This window comes from Capsicum annuum, chromosome 10 (assembly GCF_002878395.1).
Source record: "Capsicum annuum cultivar UCD-10X-F1 chromosome 10, UCD10Xv1.1, whole genome shotgun sequence".
In the NCBI taxonomy this organism is placed as follows: Eukaryota; Viridiplantae; Streptophyta; class Magnoliopsida; order Solanales; family Solanaceae; genus Capsicum; species Capsicum annuum.
Window position 1 is genome coordinate 197339902 of NC_061120.1, and position 20968 is coordinate 197360869.

The 20968-nt window shown below is 37.1% G+C and overlaps 1 pseudogene; it reads left to right on the forward strand.

The window, feature by feature from the left end:
- The first annotated feature begins 9747 nt into the window (after nt 1–9747).
- Nucleotides 9748–14069, forward strand: LOC107843556 (annotated as a pseudogene).
- Nucleotides 14070–20968: the final 6899 nt, after the last annotated feature.

Below are 20968 nucleotides of genomic sequence, written 5' to 3' on the forward strand. Positions count from 1 at the left end.
GCTGTTTTGGATGTTTTCTTGAGCTGCCTGAGGACCCTTTTGCCCATATCCATTTTCCTATGATGATGGTATATGGTTTTCTCAAGTGCAGGATCAAGTATGCAAGGAATGATAAAGATCCGGAGGAGGGGACAAAAAGAATATGGATGAAATCTGAATCAACTACTGTGGCATGCCTGTTTGTTTTAGCTTGCAAGAGTTTGTCATAGTGACGGGCTTGAGATGTCATCGTCCAGAAGGACCACTACCCCGCAAAAGATCCAAGGAAAGAAAATATAACAAAAAAATAAATGGGTTTTTTGACATTTCTCGACATGGCTACAAAGCATCGGATTTGTTGACAGATCTCGAGGATAAAACCATAACAGAGCAATACATGGAGCAATTGTGCTTAGTTTAGTTTGCCCATTTGGTTATATTGGCAAGAGACGTCAATAAGGTCATAGAAGATGATTTGTTGGCGCGTGCTGAGGATTTTGATAAATTCAACAATTATCCCTGGGGATATGACAACTTCTACTTAACTGTTCAATATTTACTGACAAAGTTATCCTCAGGGACGACCACATTATACGTCTTTTCTTGGGCTTTCATGATAAAATTAAGCACTAATTTTTCTCATCCATTAATTTATATTGAATATAGTTATTATGACTTTTTTTTGCTTGCTTTCTGTTTATATTTTTTAGGCTTGGGCATTTAAAGTCATTCCTCCCCTCCGAAAGGAGTTAATGGATTACCCGAATGAGGTTTCTCATCCAAGGATGTTTAGGTGGTTGAATGCAAAGAGCAACATCAATATTAAGGAGGTTGATCTCTTTAACCCTCTGGATGATGCAGTACGTCTTCTTCAAGTAAAATAATTCTACTCAAAGAAAGATATTGAGCAGATGTTATATCTAGTGCAACAGATATTATATCTGATGCACCAGATGGGACATCTATTGCGATAGGGTATATCTTGCATTAGATTACTCATCTGTTGCTTTGGTTCTCTAAACTCGACCCCTAAAAGATTAACCATCTACTGCAAATTATACAACAGATAAGGGTAATCTGATAACATATTATTCATCTGTTGCGACGTACAAATTACCTGTTGCATAACAAATTACCCGTCTTGTGCAACTGTTGCAACAGATGATTGATATTTTGTATTAGATTATCCATGTGTTGCTCTGTTTCTCTGAACCAGACTCAAATGAATTTTAACTATATACTGCAAACGATGCAACATATGGGTCTTTTTTTTTTAAATATAGCCCAATTGACAAAATTATTATATTATATGATTTAAATACATGTGTCTTTTTTATAGGTTATGCATTCATGGATCGTGCATACTGAGGAGGAGTCGGTGATGACTTCTTATATTACTTTAGGTCATGTTGATACTATAGCAGACCCAACGGTGGAGTTAATAAAGAAGGAATTGGATGGAGCAATAGCCATTAGAAGAGCAGTTAGGCAACGACAGCCTAATATTAAGGCTCTTTATGACCAACCTTTTACTAAGGCAGATCTGGGTGCTTCTTCTGGTGGAGTTGTTGGTGTTGGTGGCAGGCATGCTGATTCTGCTACCACTCATGATGATGAGCATGTTGATTCTCAAGAAAGAATAAATATGCTTGAAAAAACCCTTTTTCACCCTTACATAGGTCCCTCTTCACCCTCGTGTTCTCGTTGCGAATGTAAAGAGTGCAAGGACAGACAGGATAAGCTCTTTGAAAAAGTAGAGGCTATCTCTAAAGCTATCAAGGAATTCAAATCCAAGAGGTGTGTCATACCATCCAAGAAGGTGAGGGAGCCTTACACTCCTATAGTGTTGGTTAGGAGAAACAAAAGAGCAATTAGAGACATACTCTCCGATCGAAAATCAAAAGAAATTTCAATTCCTTCCTTTTCAAAAACTGTTGAAGTTCAGGGGCCAGTCAAGAAGGTGGACATATACGCGAAACTTGGCGCCGAAGAGAAGAGGGATCTACTACAGGCTAAGAATGCCAAGCCAGGCGCACCAGATTACCCCAGGCCTCCCTTTCCCCCTCGAAGACTTCCAAACTATGACTGATATGCGTATGTCATACGAGGACAAGACAAGTTTACTTTTGATAACCTAGCCCTTCTAATCTACTCCATGAAGAAGAAGCTACGCAACAGATTTCATATATGTTGTAACAACTGGGTATACTGGTGCAACTGGTAGTGGTTCTGTTGCAACTTATTATCCATCTGTTGCATAAGTTGCTTTGGATGGACCCTATGCAACAGATGGACCATCAGTTGCATCTTTACTATTACTAACCTATTTAAAAATTGACTTCTTATCTCACAGCATGTTGACATAATTCTTTGCCTCATTTGGGAAAGACAATTAATATATCGGGAAGCTTATGACGCTGTCGATAGGATAATGGACCTCGACTTTTGCAAGAAGCTCAAGGATAGGTACAATCAACTCAATGGGGATTATCCCTTGGCGTGGGACTTGATTTCCTAGTTCCTACATTGGTCTTAGATGAAGAAGAAATGATAAAATATGTTAGAGGGGACAAGCCAAATCCACACGGCAAGAGCTGGACCGAAGCAAAAAGGATTCTTGCAGTCATTAGCGTGAACGACATGCATTATCAGGTTGTTGAGATACTACTCGAGGAGGGAAAGATCAATGTTTATTATTTCAACATACCTCTCATCGACAATTTCGATCTTTTTATCCTCGTGGAGCCACTGATGGTGCTGTTTCCCATCTTGTTGAAAGAGAGTAAACTGATGAATCATTTGACAAAGGAAGTGTTGATGAAGAAATCATGGGATTTTGAAGGTCGAAACAAGGGAATGATCCTTCCAAAAGATGATGCCGCTAAAGTGAGCGGCTCGCACGCTCTTGCACACATCAAATATTTGCTGATCGGCACAGAAATGGCCGAGCCAATGACTTTTCTGTGCGACAACGTTGTGGCAAACCTGCAAGAGGTCTGGGCTTATGGGGTACTAACTGGATGCTTGAAGCCTGTGTATATAGAAGAGAATGTGAAATAGAAAATTTTAATTTCAAGTCACCCTTCACTTTATTACATGTACATGTAGTGGCAATAATTTTTTCTGATGAAAGTTGAGTTTTTTATAATGCAATAGATTGTCAATCTGTTGTAAAATATATTTAATCTGTTCTGGCATATATTTTATCTATTGCAATAGGTTGGTCATCTGTTGCATTACACCGATGTTATTTCTATGAATAATCTAATAATCTAAGTCTAATCTGTTGCAACAGTGGGAAGACCTGTTTGATAATTTACAATAGATGACCTAAATTTTACAACATATGCCTAAATCTTTTTGATATTTTCCAACAGTTACGCTTGAATATCCATGTGCTCAACAACACCAAACTAGTAGCAAATACACACACCACCATAAAAATTTCAGCAATTAGGCTTGGATATCCATGTACCCAACAACACCAAACCAGTACCAATAACGGCAACAATGTAGTATCTTCTTGCTCGATTTTGTTTCTCTTCAGAAGTCTTGACTTAGTTCAACAAATCCCAGATTACACGATTTTCTTATGAAGGGTATCGTTCTTCATACCAATCAAAGTAATCGCATCCACCCAATTTCTATAAAAAAAAGAGAACACAATTACAAAATAATTACAAGTCAATAATTAATCAACTAATTAAATAAAAAAAATATTACCTATGAATCGGATTTTGTTGAGTCCAAGAAGTCTTTAATAGAGCTTCATGACCGCACTTACAATATCAAAAATCTTTAGCACAAAAAACAGTGGAAGATGCTCGACATTGTCAAGCTCAGTTGGAAAAAATGAAAGAAATAATTTAAAGAATTTGGATAAATAAAAGAAGATGAAGATGAAGAAGAAGATTTGAAAATTTAGGGTTAAATTTTAGGAAGAAGATGAATATCTAAGACAATGGGGGAAAAAATGACCGTTGGGGGCCAAGTGAGGGCAAGTCAGCAAAATGTGCCAGACTAACACATTTGATGCCTATTTTATTTTACATGTTTAAAATGAACACTGTCTACTTGATGCCTATTTTATTTTAGGTGTTTGAACTGAACACTGTCGATGGGTTCCGCCTTTTTTATTTCAATTCAATTCACTTTAACCTTTTTATACGTAGTGACAATTTTTTATGTCCAACGAAAGTCGAATTTTTATAATGCAACAGATTCTCCATCCGTTGTAACAGTTATTCTACCTGTTCTGACATATAGTTTATCTGTTACAATAGGTTGGTCATCTGTTGTATTATCTCGATGTTTTTATCTAAGTCCATCTGTTGCAACAGTGGGAAGACCTGTTTGATAAATTCTAACGGACCATCTACCTGTTGCAATATATGTCTAAATCTGTTTGATTTTTCCAATATATGTGTCGTCTGTTACAACAGATACACTATCTATTGCAATATTTGAATCTAGTATTCCTTTTCAATTAATAAGTTCAAATCTAAGGAATAAATAAAATCATAGACAAAATAAAATAAATCGAAGCCTTCATAAATTAGCTGAAAGAAGTCAATGAATAAATGAAATGTAAAAAAATTGTTATAGGTACAGATCTCAACAAATACATCAATAACAATTTAAGTATACTGTCAAGGATTACTTTGACAAGCTAAAGCTATAAAGATCTACTCAGTATGGATAAGTTGTTCTTCATTCGGTGCTATGAAATTCGGCTTTGCTCGTCGTGGATCTTTATTGTCGCTTGCGTACGATTTTTGCGCTTTCTGTTCTTCGTATTTCCATAAAAGAGTAGCATATTATCAATGTTGTTCAGCAGTAGCTTCTTCTACATCCACCTGGAAAGCCAGAATTAGTCAATGCTAATCACGGAGATACAACAAAACGGAAAAGGATAACTCATCTCTTCTAACAAATCAAACAGGTCTTCCTCCCATTTTAAATTATCCCCAAAAAATTATATTTCTATTGCAACAATGAATCAACTGTTGGGACAAATTTCTATAAGACCCTGTATGATAATTTCCAATGGATGAACCATCTATTGCAACATATGAATCATCTGTTGCAGAAGATAGGTCATCTGTTGATACAAATAAAAGCGGCATGAAGAGCTGTTTGATTTGCTAAAATAGATGAGACATATGTTGCACCAGATACTTTATCTGGTGCAATAGGTTAGTGAACTATTGCAACAGATTTATATATCTTTTTGATAATTTTCAGCAGATGTGTCATCTGTTGAAATAGATATGTGTCTATTTGTTTTGTCAGTTGGAAGACATATAATATATTCACCTTCTTCAGTTTGTGCTGCTCTCCTTTGGACATCGTACATTGCTCAGTGCAACACACAGACAGAGGAGTTGTAATTTTGCTTTTTTGGATGCTTGATAATGTCCTGGAAATTACTCTCTTTCTCCTCTTAGCCCTAATCTCTAATAGAGAGAATGAAAATAAAATCCTGTTTGATGGAATGAGACCCCTCTTAGATGTCAATTTCTTTACAGAAGCAGTTAATGCATTAATAACATTAATCACTACATCATGTTTCACCCTACAGTCTTGATATTTGCATGCAGAACATTCGCTGGGAGGGGCAAAATCTGTATAACCAGTATGATCATACTTATAATGATTTGTTTTAAATACTATAAGAGGAGCATCATTAGCACCAACAGCAGCACCACTACCACCACCAACAGCTCCATCACCACTAAGACCATTAACAACAACAAGCCCACCCTCCAAAGTTATTTTTCTTGTAATGGTTATTGCTTCAAACAATTCCATTGTTATTCTGTCAATGATCTTAGGGTCCGATAAAGTTTGCATAGACCGTAAACTAAGAAAAAATGGTATTTTCAACTCTCGATTGGTTGGAACTAGCGAAGGATGCACAATCTAACATAAATTATTACATTTATTAGAATGATGATTAGATCATTCAAAAAAATTATTAATTAAAAGAAAAAATTAATTATAATTATACTTACTGTATCTTTCGGAGGGTTGAAGAGATCAAGAAATTTTACATTTTTATCAGTTTTGACCGACAACCATCTCAAGATTCTTGGATAGGAAACTCCTTCCTGGTAGTTCACTTGTTGTCTCAAATAAGGAATGACTTCAAACGCTCAAGCCTATAAAATAACGCCAATAAATCAAAATCATTATTGAGTGAAAAAAATAAATGATATCATAATAGAATAAAGAAACATTTACCATGAAAGTCTATGAGAAGCCATATCAGTTGACTGTCTTTGGCGCTAACAGAGTCAACAAATATTTGACAGTCATTTTGAAGCTTTCATACCCCCAAGGATAGCTGTTAAACGCCTCAAGATCCTCGGAGATCTTTATTAAACTGAGGCTTATGTTGTTGTTAACGTCTCTCGCCCAAGAATATTATGTACAAACCAAACCAAGCATAATGACTGCTTGTGCTTCTTTGAAAGTCCTTTACCTTTCAATGCTTCTATCAAAGTTTTGTTTTTGAAGCTTAGACCAATAATGGACATCAGGTCATTATGATCACACGACTTGCCTTTTCCTTTTTGGGTGTGCGGGGTGCTTTTTTTGGGTTAGAATAGGTATAACTTGAGAATGAGGATAACATTTTAGTCCAGTAACTATGGCAAACTCCTTCCAACCAAAACAAACAAGCATGCCACAATAATTTATCCTCACCTCATCCATCTTATCTTTGTTTTCATACATAAACCTACGCTTGACAAGTTCACATACCATTTTCATTTGAAAACGAACATTGTTGTCCTCTAGCAAATCAAGATATTTTCCAAAGCAGCTGTTCCTGAAATAAGCATCCAAATTTTGTTCTAGAAGTATTTTTCTGAAGGCGTCGAAAGATTTTCCCATGGCTGACTTAACCACGAAATCCCCAGTTAAATCTGCAGCACCATCACACTGTATTCTCACAAGACAATGATCAATGCTGAAGGCTTTGACCAACTCTTCAGTGGAAAGGCTATTAGTATCTGCATCATCTCTTTTGAAACATTCTTCCTCTCCGTGTTCATCATATTCTGCTCTCGATTGAGATAACGCTTGTAAACCAAGCTCATAGAGTGGTGGATATAGCCTAGCTGCTTCACTTGTTCCTTTACTTGGACTTGATTAGGTTTCTGTTCTTTTGGGAACCATATTATCTAAAATTAACAGAAACATAAAATAATATATTATTATTGATTAATGCATCGTTAAAAAAGTATAACAGTAAATCAAACAAGCAAAACAGTAAAATTACAATTGCAACAGATCACCGATCTGTTACACCAGGTAGTATATCTGTTGTAGCATATAACCAAACTTTTGCAGTGGATGAGTAATCTGTTACAATAATACAAAAAATATTACTCATCTTTTAAGACAGATGAATGGTCTGTGCAACATATCACACAACTGTTGTGACATCATCTGTTGCAACATATGAGTGATCCGTTAGAATATTTAAATAATCTGTAGCAACGACTGAGTAGTCTGTTGTGATAATACAAAATATATTACTCATCTGTTGAGAAAGATGAATGGTTTGTGCAACAGATCACACATCTATTACAATATGTGAGTGATCTGTCAGAGTAGTTAACTAAACTGCAGCAACGACTGAGTAATCTGTTGTGACAATACAAAACATATCACTCATATATTGAGAAAGATGAATAGTCTGTGCAATAGGTCACACATCTGTTGTAACACATGAGTAATCTGTTGGAACAGTTATCAACGGTCAATATTGTTTAGATTTCTTCCAACATAGGGTTGTCTATCGCAGAAGATGAATGATCAGTTGAAAAAATCAAGTCTTGAACATTTCCTGTAGGAAGAGTTGATAGGATTTTATCCAACAGGAGGTTCATTTGTTGCATCGGATCATTAATCTGATGGTTCTTCCGTTGCACCAAATGGTTAATTAGTTGCATCAGATTTTTTTATCCGATGCTTAATTTGTTGCAACATATGGTAAAGTTGTTGCATTAGATAGTTAATTTGTTGCATCAAATTATTAATCTATTACATCATAATTATAATCTGATGGTTCCTCTGATGCATCAGATGGTTGATCTGTTGAATTATATGATAAATCTATTGCATCAGATGGTTAATATGTTACACCAGATGAGTAATCTGTCAGAGAAAACAAAAAACAGTAGCACGATTTTGTTCAACAAAAAAAATAGCAATTTCACCATTTTTACCAAGAACAAGAACAGAACAAATCAACCCAAATTGTCGTTTTATTTTTATAAACACAAACAATAAAAATCAAACTTTAAAAAAATACAACAAATAACAAAATATCTTAATTCACTTCGACAAGAGAAGAGAAGAAATGCCATAAATTAGGATTTTATTCAGACCGCATTTCAAATTAATGCAACAAATATTGAAATTGTTAACCAATACTATAAGAGAAGTTGGCTCAAGTTCCTCGTTTTCTTCAAAACTAAAAAGGCTATAAATTTTTACCTATGAAAGAAGAAAAGGAACGATGAAGAATTCGAAGCTGTTGTGGTCGGAGAGCAAGACTGTCATGTCAATTGATGGTTAAAGTCGAAAAAAAACTCGAAGGCCAACTATTTGTAGTCGGATGTTGAAGTTGAAGTCGCCAAGGATTGAAATGAGAAATTTGCAGAACAGTTGGTTGGGAGAGAGTTGAGAGAAGCTGTCGAGAGAGGGATGAGAGACAGGTTGATTTGAATTGAAAAGGAGAACTTGAAGCCCAACTATTTGTCACCGGAGTTAGAAGTCGCCGGGGGTTGAAGGGAGAAAAGAGGAGAACTCGAAGCCCAACTATTTGTCGCAGGAGGTAAAAGTCGTCGGGGTTGAAGGGAGAAATTTCGCAGAACTGTGAGTTGGGAGAGAGTTGAGAGACGTTGTTGAGAGAGATGAGAGAGTGATTGATTTGGATTGAAGAGGAGTGTGGGTTGAGTTAATTTGTATTTTTGAAAAAATTAAAAAATTTTAAAAATATTAATTAAATCCATAATTAATTTAATTAAGTTTTCTAATGATATTTGACCCTATCTGTTTGTCAATATCACCAATCCTTCATTCAAGAATGATTAATCCCTTTTCACCTGCAAAAATTATGAATTGGAGTGGCCGAAAGAACTGTGAGCTCAAAAGAGAACTAGAGAGAGACTGGTCAAACGCTTGCTCCCCGTGCGTGGGTCTTAATTTTCAATATCAGCGCTTTATCATGGACTTATTAATTTTTCTTTCTTCTGTATAGTTAAGTTCGTTTTATTTTCTTTATCCAATACATATACTGACAAAAAACACACACACAGAGTTAAATGAAAGAAGACAGTAGACAGTCACTTGGGAAACTGTGTTTGAGCTTAGCTGAACTGTTGCTACTACACTACTCTCCTGCTAATTGGTTGTGTGTACTGTGTACCCTCGAGTTCTTCACCCCACTCTCTTGCTAGGGTTCTTTCATCTTGCTTCATTTTCTTGAAGTTGGAGCCACATTCCCCCCCCCCCCTTCCACAACACACACACACACCAACAAAGGGAGCTGCTGCAGCTTGTTTTCTTGATTTTTCACTTTCTTGAGATCTTTTTGGCAAGTCTAAAGAAACTGTTCATTTATCTACTGAAGTGTTGGTTGAGAAATATTGCTCTTTGTTCTTTGGAATGTTGGTCTCTGGGTGTACTTTGTATTTGCAGAGAATAGTGTTTTCTCTTATGGGTTGGTTTCCTTTTTTGATAAAGATTCAGTCTTTGAGGAAATTTTAACTTTGTTTTACAATGTATGTGGCCATAGCTTCAGAGTTCTGGTTTTTGAGGTTTTTTTTTTCTGGAAAAAATTGGTCTCTCTGTCTGCTTATATGAACTTTGTAATTGCTGAGAGTATTGATTTCTCATATGGGTTGGTTTCGTTTATGATAAAGTTTCAGTCTTCGAGGAAATTTTAACTTTGACAATGTAGGTTGACATAGCTTTAGAGCTTTAATTTTGGAGGCTTTGTTTTTGTTCTTTGGAAAGATTGGTCTCTCTCTCTCTGCTTATATGAACTTTGTTGTTGCTAAGAGCATTAATTTGTCATGGGTTGGTTTCTTTATAGATGAAGTTTCAGTCTTTGATGAAATTTTGTGTTTTTTTTTTTTTTTTTGCAATGTACTAGGTTGGCATAGGTTTACAGCACTGCTTTATCATGTGGTTTGGTATCTTTTTTGATGAAGTTTGAGTCTTTGGAGAAATCTTGAGTTTGTTTTACAATGTAGGTTGGCATAGATTATTAGCACTGATTTCTCGTGTGGGTTGGTTTCTTTATAGATAAAGTTTCAGTCTTTGGAGAAATTTTGAGTTTGTTTTGCAATGTAGGTTAGTATAGGTTTATAGCACCGATATCTCATGTGGGTTGTTTTCTTCTTTTTTTTTTTGGATAAAGTTTCAGTCTTTGAGGAATTTTTGCATTTGTTTTACAATTTATGTTAGAAGAAAGAGAAGAAAGTCCCAAATTGGTGGTTAATGAGATGGGTGATCTCCTTATAAGGCTTGGGCAATCTTCCTCCTCTTGAGCTAGCTTTTGGGGTGTGAGTTAGGCCAAGACCAATTTTAACAATGTAGGTTGAGCCCACTTGTGGGACTACACTGGGTATTGTTGTTGTTGTTTTTTCACAGTGTTGGTTGATATAGCTTTAGAGCTCTGGTTTTGGAGGCTTTGTTGTTTTGCACAAGTAGGTGAAACCGTTTTTTTTGTGGTCCACGTGGGGAGTTCAATGAAGAGTTTGTAATTTCTTTAGATCTATGTCACCTAACAAACATGAAGGAGAGAAAAGTATCACCCAAAAACTTTTAACTTAGTATTGCTTTCTAATTTTACATATAAGAATAATTTTAAGTCCCACAGGCGACTTATTATCTCAAGTGTAAACATGATTTATCAGTTTGGGTAGGGAGTATGGGTGTGCAAACGCTAATAATGGATTTTATTTTGGTGCTGTATCTGCTGTCTCTTTGCAGCTTGATGGACTTTCAAGTTTCCCTTCTTTTGAGAAACATTATCTGTTATTACTGTGTTAAATGGGGACTTATGAAATGTTTGATAAAATGTGGTTTCAAATGTCATTTTCTTATGCACCATGTTTGTTTCAAAGATGTTATTACTATACAGTAAAAGTTGAAGTAAAAGTTAAGAAAGTTGATATATGGCTTACATAATGATAGTTTTTCTTTTCTTGGATTGCAAATTTCCTTGTCTTCCAATTTTCTTTTTTCTTTTTTCTTTTTTGATTTCCTCCTCCGGTAAAACATTTGTTGGTGGGAGTGGAGGCAGTTTTGATGTTGTTTTCTTGAAGGGATACTGGGAATGCTACTTGTTTTGTTCTGTTTTATATCTATTTTCAATGTTAATAAGTTTTCAGATCCCTCAAATTGCATTTCTTTAACGAATAAGATGTCCTCTGAAATGTTTCCCGTCTTTCAGGTCAGGTTGGTCTTTGCAGAAAGCAATTAGTTTTTCATTTCTACATCTATTGCTGAGAGGAAATGAACATGCAGACACCAAAAGCAAGGTACTTCCAGTATATTCCCGCCTCTCTTGTTGATCTTTGCAAGCAATTCAAAGTACTTATTCTTGCTTATGTTTTTACCCCTTCTTCCATGAGATCCGAATAAAGTGGTTTATTGGTTATGTTGTCAGATCTATTCAAAAAGTATCTTAATTAATCATCATCTATGAATTCACAGTTACAATTTGTCCCTTTCATTTCATTCTTACATAGACAAATTGATTTCATTCTTACTCGGCTGATGGTTCATCTCTTGTATGTGCTTGTTTGACTATCTCGTTCGTCTTCTCACATGTTTTTGGCTGAAGGACTGTTTCTGTTGAGGTGCCACAAAGGACATCTCCATCTACAGCAAAGACAGCTCGAAAACTCAGAACTTCAGGGACAGCAGAGGTTGATTCTGTTTCATTTCCAAATCCAAAAAGCAGGACACCAAAAGACAGGAGTCCTAAAGTTATTGGTCGCCGGTCACCACAAAGTCCAGCAATAGAGGTACTTGAGTAATACATTAAGCTTGTTCCTTGTCTAACTTGCTGGTTCAAGTTAGTTGCAGTGTTTAGTGGAAAACTTAATATATACAACTTTAAAAGTCGAGAATTCACAAATTGTGTCTTTTGTTTATGTATTATTGCTGTTTAGGTTGCTCTCTTCCTTCTTAAAAGCCCTCAAATGTTACTAAGATGCTCATTGTTCTTATTTTGGAAAACACAGCAGAAGCGTCCGGGTAAAATGTCGGCTTTGGAAGACCAGCTTGCTCAACTCCAAGAGGAGGTTAGGGCGGCAAAGGAACAGCTCAGTTTATCAGAATCACTGAAGAAAACGTCTCACAAGAGGCTGATGAAGTTAAGAAGCAGCTTGCAGCAATGTCAGAAAAGCTTGAGAAGACTGAGAAGCAGCTGCTTGAGTGCTCAGATTCTGAGGAAGCTCGATTCTTGGAGCTACGCAAGATCTCACAAGATAAGGATCTAGAATGGCAATCTGAACTTGAGGCTGTGCAGAAGCAGCATGAATTGGACTCTGCAGCTCTGGCTTCTTCCCTGAATGAAAAGAAGAAGGTTAAACTTCAGCTTGATAGAGTAGCTGATTCTGAAGCCATTCAAGCTCGCCATGCTGAATCAGCTCATGCTGAGACCGAAAGCTTAAGGGTACAACTCAAAGACACCCTTACATTGCTTGAGCAATTGCAAAACCAGTTAAACAAAATCAAGGAATCTGAAGCTGCTGTACTTGAGGAAGTCAGTAAAGCTCAGTTGGAGTTGGAATTAGCAAAGATGACGGGCAATACTTTACTCTTGGAAGGTCTGAAGGCAATGGAGGCTTGCAATTCCTTGTCATTGGAGTTGGAAAAGTCAAAAGGTCAAGTGGCTGCATTGGAGGAACGTGTCAACAAACTCCAGTCTGATCAAAGTAGCAAAAGTGTGAACCTGGTAGATCCTGCAGAAAGTTCTGCAGCTGCACAAGAAAATGGAATCAATGCGGAAGCTGATGAACTAAAAACTGAGTTCAGTAATCTTAAAAATGAGGTAAATCAACTACAGGCTGCATTGGCAGATTCTGAGAGAAGGTATCAGGAAGCATGCATCCAGAGCACCTTGCAGATAAGAAGTGCTTTTGAGATGGTGGAGTGCACAAAGTCTGAATTGATTAGAAGAGAGACTGAGTGGAACTCGAGGTTAAATGCCGCAAAAGCAGATATGGAAGAGTTAAAGGAGAAACTGATGCACAAAGAAGCTCAATTACGAATGTTTTCAGATGAAAATAAGGGCCTGAATGTACAACTTGAAGAAATACAGGCAGTTGACCGAGAATATGACTTACAAGATGAACTGAAGAGATCAGAGTCAATCTTGGCAGATTTAAGGGCAAGTTTATCTGATAAAGAGATGGAGTTGCAGAGTTTCACTGAGGAGAATGAGATGCTGAAGTTGGAAATCAAGAAGAGGGAAATAGAGAGTACCAAAGTGAATGATGAGCTTCTTGACTTAGCAGAAGCCGCGAGAGCCGCTGAAAGAGAGGCTCTGATGAAGCTGGCGTATTTGACCGAGGAAGCAGATAAAACTAGCAGAAAAGCATCACGGATCATTGAGGAGTTGGATGCAGTGCAGACAACTAACTCTGAGATGGAAGCTGAGTTGAGGAAGTTAAAAGTACAATCTGATCAATGGAGGAAGGCTGCTGAAGCAGCTGCAGCTATGCTCTCAACTAACAACAATGGGAGATGCGTTAAGAGAACAGGCTCTTTAGACTACCATACTATTGGTGGCAAGCTGCGTTCTCCTTTGTCTGAAGATTTGGATAATGATAACTCACTCAAGAAGAAGAATGGCACCATGTTGAAGAAGATTGGTAGTTTATTAAAGAAGGGCCACAAATAGGTTCATGTCATGCAAGTTTCAAATAAACGTTGTTCTCTTCTTTAGTAACCATAATCTACTTTTTTCCCTTCCCAGGTACTCTTGCTGAGTTTCGGCCTCCTGGAAAAATCTCTTAGCTGATTTTTGTAAAGCTATTCCAGAATTGTTAGAGGCCTCTATGATCTCTCCTGCTGCTAGGTTCTTTGGGGAAAGGACCGATTCGCAAGGCGATATATAAATTCAGCTCGTTAAAGGGTGGCTGAAACTTAGAGTTTAATGGAAGAGAGAACTCCGATCTCTTCATCTACTGAAACCTGTAATGAACTCCAATAGTCACAACAATTAAATCAGCAGCAACTCAACAATTACAGTAACTTCACCATGAACAGTGTTCAACGATAATAACAGAATTCTGGAATGATTAACCAAAATTCAACTAACTTGCACAGAATACTAAAATTGAAGGAAAATTCTAGATAAGCTAGCTCAGCAACTCGATTCCAAGGATGAACAATCTCCAGCTCGATACAAATGCATACCTGAATTAATAGTCAAATTGTAGATCAGCTCATTTCCAATTAATCGAAAATAACTTCACTGGAAAGTAAGAAATTTGGAAGATAAGAATTAGGATTTGGGGAAGAAGAAGAAGAAGAAATTGGGTTGAGATTTAGAGAAGGAAAGTTGAGGAAAGAACACGAGTATGGAACATACCAAATTCACAACACCCATTTCTGTTTGTATTTGATATTTATACCCCTTTTTGAGTGAATCTGAGCCTTTGATCTAGTACTTGATCTAATTTAATCACCACCCTTGATTTCAACTGATGAACTTATTTAAATAAACCCTTAACGGTGTCGTTTACTAGTGTTGGCTAACATATGTAATGAATGATCATTACATTCCACCCTCCATCAGGACATTCTTGTCCTCAAGAATGTGATGCTAACCCCTGAATGAAGTCAGGGAATCGGGCCTTGATGAATGTCCAGTCCTCCTAGGTAGCTTCTTTAGGAGCTAAGTTCTCCCATTGAACCAGGACCTTCACTGCTACAACATTATTCTCCTTTACCATTCTTCTTTGTAAGATAGCCAGGGGCCTAATCAAGATATTCCCATCAACTCCAACCAATGAAAGTTGTTGTAGGGGTGTTATATCTGGACCAATTCTCTTTTTGAGTAAAGAAACATGAAACACTAGGTGGATAAGGGAATTTGTTGGGAGTTCAAGCTTGTAAGCTACCTTGCCCACTCTGTGTAGAACCTTGTAAGGGCCATAGAATTTTAGGCATAATTTGAGGTGCTTCCTGAGTGCAATTGACGTTTGTCTATATGGTTGAAGCTTTAGATAATCCCAGTCTCCTACTTGCAATTCCCGCTCACTTCTCCTCTGATCAGCATACCATTTCATTCTAGCTTGAGCCCGCACTAAATTGTCTTTCAATATTTGCTAAAATTTCACCCTTTGTTGAACCAGGTCCTACACTGATTATACTGGTGAGTCACTATAAGGTCCTATGGAAAGTTGTGAGGGGTCATACCCATATAAAGCAAAAAAGAAAGTGGTTTGCAGGGCTGCATGATAGTTGGTGTTGTACCACCACTCAGCTAAATGAAACCAGTTTGCCCATTGCTTGGGGTTACTCATCACCATAGCTCTAAGGTATCCTTCTAGACACCTGTTGAGCCTTTCGGTCTGGCTATCAGATTCAGGGTGGTAGGTTGTGCTTATGCATAGTGTGGTACCAATTTTCTTAAATAAGTGTTGCTAGAATAAACTAGTGAACACTTTATCTCTATCAGCAACCATTGTCTTTGGGAACCCATGCAACTTATAAATTTCTTTAATGAAAACTTCTGCCACATGAGTTGTTGTATATGGATGTTGTAAGGCTACAAAATGTGCATACTTGGTGAATCTATCCACCACTACCAAGATCACCTCTTTGCCTTGAGATTTAGGAAGTCCTTCTATAAAATCAAGACTAATGTCACTCCAGGCTTGAGTTGGTATAGCTAGTGGTTTTAAAAGACCAGGAGATGCTACATTCTCATCTTTACACCTTTGACAGCTATCACAAGTAGAGATAAATTCTTGCACCTCTTTCTTCATTGCTAGCCAAAAGAAATACAATTGTAACCTCTTCAAGGGGCCCTGTTGTCCAGAGTGTCTACCCAAAGATGATGCATGCATAATATGTAGTAGTTGTTGTCTCAAAGCAGTACTTTTGCCAATATATACCTTACCCTTGTATCTTAGAACCCCTGAAGTCAACTTATAGTCTTGGTTATGATTGGAGTTGATTGCTAAAGCAATAAGCAATACTTGAGCATTGTTATCTCCTTCGTAACTCTTTTCTACCTTAAAAATCCATCCAGGTTGTGCCCCTGACAGTTCTTGAAACTCCCATTGTTCCTCAGGAATTCTAGAGAGGGCATCAGTTACCTTATTCTCAGCTTTCTTCCTATAGATAATATCATAATCCAAGCCCAGTAATTTTGTAAGTCCCTTTTGCTGAATAACAGTAGTGATTTTTTGCTCCATCAAATACTTAAGATTGAAGTGATCAGTCTTAATAATGAAATAGTTTCCTTGCACATAGTGTCTCCACTTGTCTATGGTTGCAAGGACAACCATATATTTTTTTTTCATACACTGATTTTCCCTTATGTTTAGGTGCTAGAGCCTTGCTATAATAAGCCAGGGGTCTGTTGTCTTGAGTAAGAACAACACCAATACCTTGATTGCTAGCATCAGTCTCAATAATGAAGGTCTTGTTGTAGTCAGGCATGGCTAGCATTGGGACAATGTTCATTGCTTGTTTCAATCTCTCAAAAGCTTCCTCGGCCTCTATACTCTACTGAAATGAGTTCTTTTTCAGTAAAGCAGTCAGCGGCTTACTGATGGAACCATCATTCTTCACAAATCTTCTGTAATACCTTGTTAGACCAAGGAACCCCTTCAACCCCTTAAGGTTCTTAGGAACAGGCCAAGATGTCATTGTTGATACCTTGGAAGGGTCTGTAGCCACTCCGACACTCGTAATGATGTTCCCTAAGTACTCCACCTGTGACTTGGAAAAACTACATTTAGACCTCTTAGCAAACAACTTATTTTTTTGCAAAATGCTGAAAGTTTCTCTCAAATGCTCTACGTGGTCTTGTAAATTCTTACTATATACTAGGATGTCATCGAAGAAAACTAATATAAACTGCCTCAATTATTGCTGGAATACGAAGTTCATTAATGACTGAAAGGTGGTTGGTGCATTTGTCAGCCCCAATAACATCACCTTAAACTCAAAGTGACCATGATGAGTCCTGAATCTAGTCTTTGATATATCTTCCACCCTCATCCTTATTTGATGGTAACCCGATCTCAGGTCAATCTTAAAGAATAAACATGATCCTTGTAACTCATCCAAGAGATCATTGACTATGGGAATCGAAAACTTATCCTTCACCATAATATTGTTGAGCTCCCTATAGTCAATGCAGAACCTCCAATTCTCATTCTTTTTCTTGATTAAAAGGATCGGGGAAGAGTAAGGTAAGTGACTAGGTTGTATGATTCCCCGCTGCAACATCTCTGCTACTTATTTTTCTAGCTCATTCTTTTGGTAATGATTGTACCTGTAAGATCTCAAGGATACAGGTCTAGCTCCTGGTATAATGGGAATTGCATGATCTTGAGCTCTAGGTGGTGGTAAGTCAGTAGGTTCATCAAATATGTGGGAAAAGTCATCTAATACTTCCTGCACTTCTCCCGGTATCATCTCTTCAAGACTCATATTATCTCCATCTATAGTAAAAAGATGAGCTAATAAAGCCTGACCTTTTTTGAGTATTTTGCCCATTGATTTAGCTGTGATTTGGTGCAAAGCTACCGGTTCTGTGTTTCCTTTCAGTGTCACTACCTTTCCACCCTGCTTGATCTTAAGCTCATATAGTTCATAGTCAAAGGTTACAGGTGTATGAACTCTCATCCAATCAACTCCCAATACCATACCACAACTTCCCAGATTTAACAGCCTAAATTTATCTTCAAACTCAACCCCGTTAGCCTTCCACTTAACCCTAGGCACACTGGGATGGCTATACATCTGTTGGTTATTGGCCATCGTCACCCTCATTGGGGTATCCACGTGAGCAATAACCCCCAGTTCCTTAGCAGTTTGAGTGTATAAAAAGTTGTGTGTACTACCAGAATCTACCAGTAATACCACTGTCCTTTTATTGATCCACCCTTTGATTTTGAAAGTATTTAGTTCTGTGATACCTGACATGGCATTCAGGCAGATTGCCTCTTCTTCCATGACCTCGATTCCTTCTTCTTTTTCTTGATATTCCTCCTACTCCTCTATTATAGTTGCCTGCCCTTGCTCTTCTTCTACTGTAATGGCATTCAACTATTTGTCTTTGCAAACATATCCTGGGAAGTATCTTTCTCCACACCTCCAACAAACAGCTGGTATTCTCTTGAATTCTGCCTTGACTTCAGGTTAAGGCAATGTTGCTTGGATCTTCTGGCCAATACTACTTCCTTTAATCAACTTCTTTCCAACTGGTGCGACCGATCCTTTGTTTAACCATCTAGTCTTCTCTTCTTTGGCATTAATAACTCTCTCCTGTTTCCTAGAAAGTGACACAACTTGGGATAAATTTATAGGCTCATACATCTTAACAGTCTCCCTAATTTCTTCCTTCAACCCTCCAATAAAGCACTCCAAAATAAAATCCTCAGGGACTCTAGGATTTCTCATCAACACCTGAGCCCTAAGTTCCTCGAATTTTTGCAGATAATCATTCGTTATACCTTGTTGAGTGAGCATTTTGAATTCAGCCTCCACATTTTTACTGTGATCATCTTCAAACCTCATCACTAACTCCTCACAAAACTCCTCCCACCTCACTAGTCTTCTCGTAAGTGTGTAAGAGAAATACCAAGCCTCAACATCTCCCTCCATGTGTAGCATAGCCATTTCAAGTTTTCTAGCAGGATCAATGATCCAATAAATATTAAAGTACTTGTTGCACTTCCTTAACCAAGATCTAGGCTCAGCTCCTCCATATATGGGAAACTGGAGCTTGGGATGAAACTACTGGCTTGAAGTGGGTCCATTTCCCCCACTTCGGTTGTCCTATTCGATGTAGGGAGCAATCCATCACCTTTGTTGCTACTTTCAGGAGTAACTAGACTCTTACCATTGCTTTTTCCCAACAAACTCATCATAGCTTCATGAGTCTCCTCCACCATTTGCTTAATATCCCCTTGAGTAGAGCCCATCTCTGCCAATCGGGACTCTATAGCTGTGAGCTTAGAATCCATCTCTACCCTATTAGCCTGCACCTGAGCTTCAATTTTCCTCAGGTGTTCCTCGGTTTGTTTAGCCTTTGTAGTATCAGCTCCCATCATCATCCATAGGTATAACAAAATCGTTTCCTTGATTCCAATTTGTAATGAACTCTAATAGTCACAACAATTAAATTAGCAGCAACTCAACAATTACACTAACTTCACCATGAACAGTGTTCTAACGATAATAATAGAATTTCGGAATGATTAACTAACTTGTACAGAATACTAAAACTGAAGGAAAATTCTAGATAAGCTAGATCATTAACTCGATTCCAAGGGTGAACAATCTCCAGCTCGAAACAAATGCATACCTGAATCAATAGTCAATTGTAGATCAGCTCATTTCCAATTAATCAAAAATAACTTTACTGCAAGTAAAAAATTTGGAAGATAAGAATTAGGATTTGGGGAAGAAGAAGAAGACGAAGAAGAAATTGGGTTGAGATTTAGAGAAGGAAAGTTGAGGAAAGAACACGAGTATGGAATATACCAAATTCACAACACCCATTTCTATTTGTATTTGATATTTATACCCCCCTTTTGAGTGAATCTAAGCCCTTGATCTAGTACTTGATCTAATTTAATCACCACCCTTGATTCCAACTACTGAACTTATTTAAATAAACTCTTAACAGTGTCGTTTACTAGTGTTGGCTAACATATGTAATGAATGATCATTATAAAACCTTAAGAGTTCAATTGAAGAAAGAACTCCAATCTCTTGCTTTTGCTTAAATACAACTTATTGATTTATTCCTCAAAAACTCCTTTAAATAGGAGTATTACAACAATAGTCTAATCCTTATGAAAGTAGAAGAAATTTTTTATTTGTCAATTGTCGGGGCGCTACTCGGCTCAAGTATGTGGATTGTTGGTTTTGTAGATCCAATTTCCAAGCTAGACAATTGTTCTTGGATGACTTGGACAATTCTTTCGTAGAGTCGTTGTTCCAGTGCTGCAATTTTAGAGTCCATTAGGGTTTCTGTAATCGCACGCTCTTCTTGAAATCTGAAATTGATCTCATCGCCCATTGTGTTAGGCTCTTGATACCAAATTGTTATGGATATTTAGGGGAAAGTATCGATTCATAGGGCGATATATAAATTTAGCTCGTTAAAGGAAGGTTGAAACCTTAGAATTCAATGGAAGAGAGAACTCCGATCTCTTCAGCTCGTTAAAGGGAGACTGAAAACTTAGAGTTCAATAGAAGAGAGAACTCCAATCTCTTTAGTTTTGCTTAAATACGACTTATTGATTTATTCTCCAAAAACTCCTTTAAATAGGAGTATTACAACAATAGTCTAATTCTTATGAAAATAGGAAAAATAAAACCCTATTCTAGAAAGTCTAATCCTTATATAAGTAGAAAACATAACACCCTATTCTAGAATAATAAATAAAACTACTAAAATATAATTAAATATTTAATAATTGATTTTCATAGATCCACAACACCTGCCAATACTGATATGCTTCCTTAGAAGATAGTAAGCAATGCAGCTTCATTTGCAGCTTTTCAGTGAGGGCGTTCATATGTAGGCAGCTGAGCATCCAAGCAATGTTTTTATTAAATGTATTGAACCTCGGGCAGTTTGTTAATCTTAGAATTTACTATCTGTTCTTCAAGTTTTTATGTTAAACTTAGCAATCTGGCTGAATTTTCACTGTAGATTTGTAGTGTGTTCTGTGCTTCATAGATCATTTCTTGATTC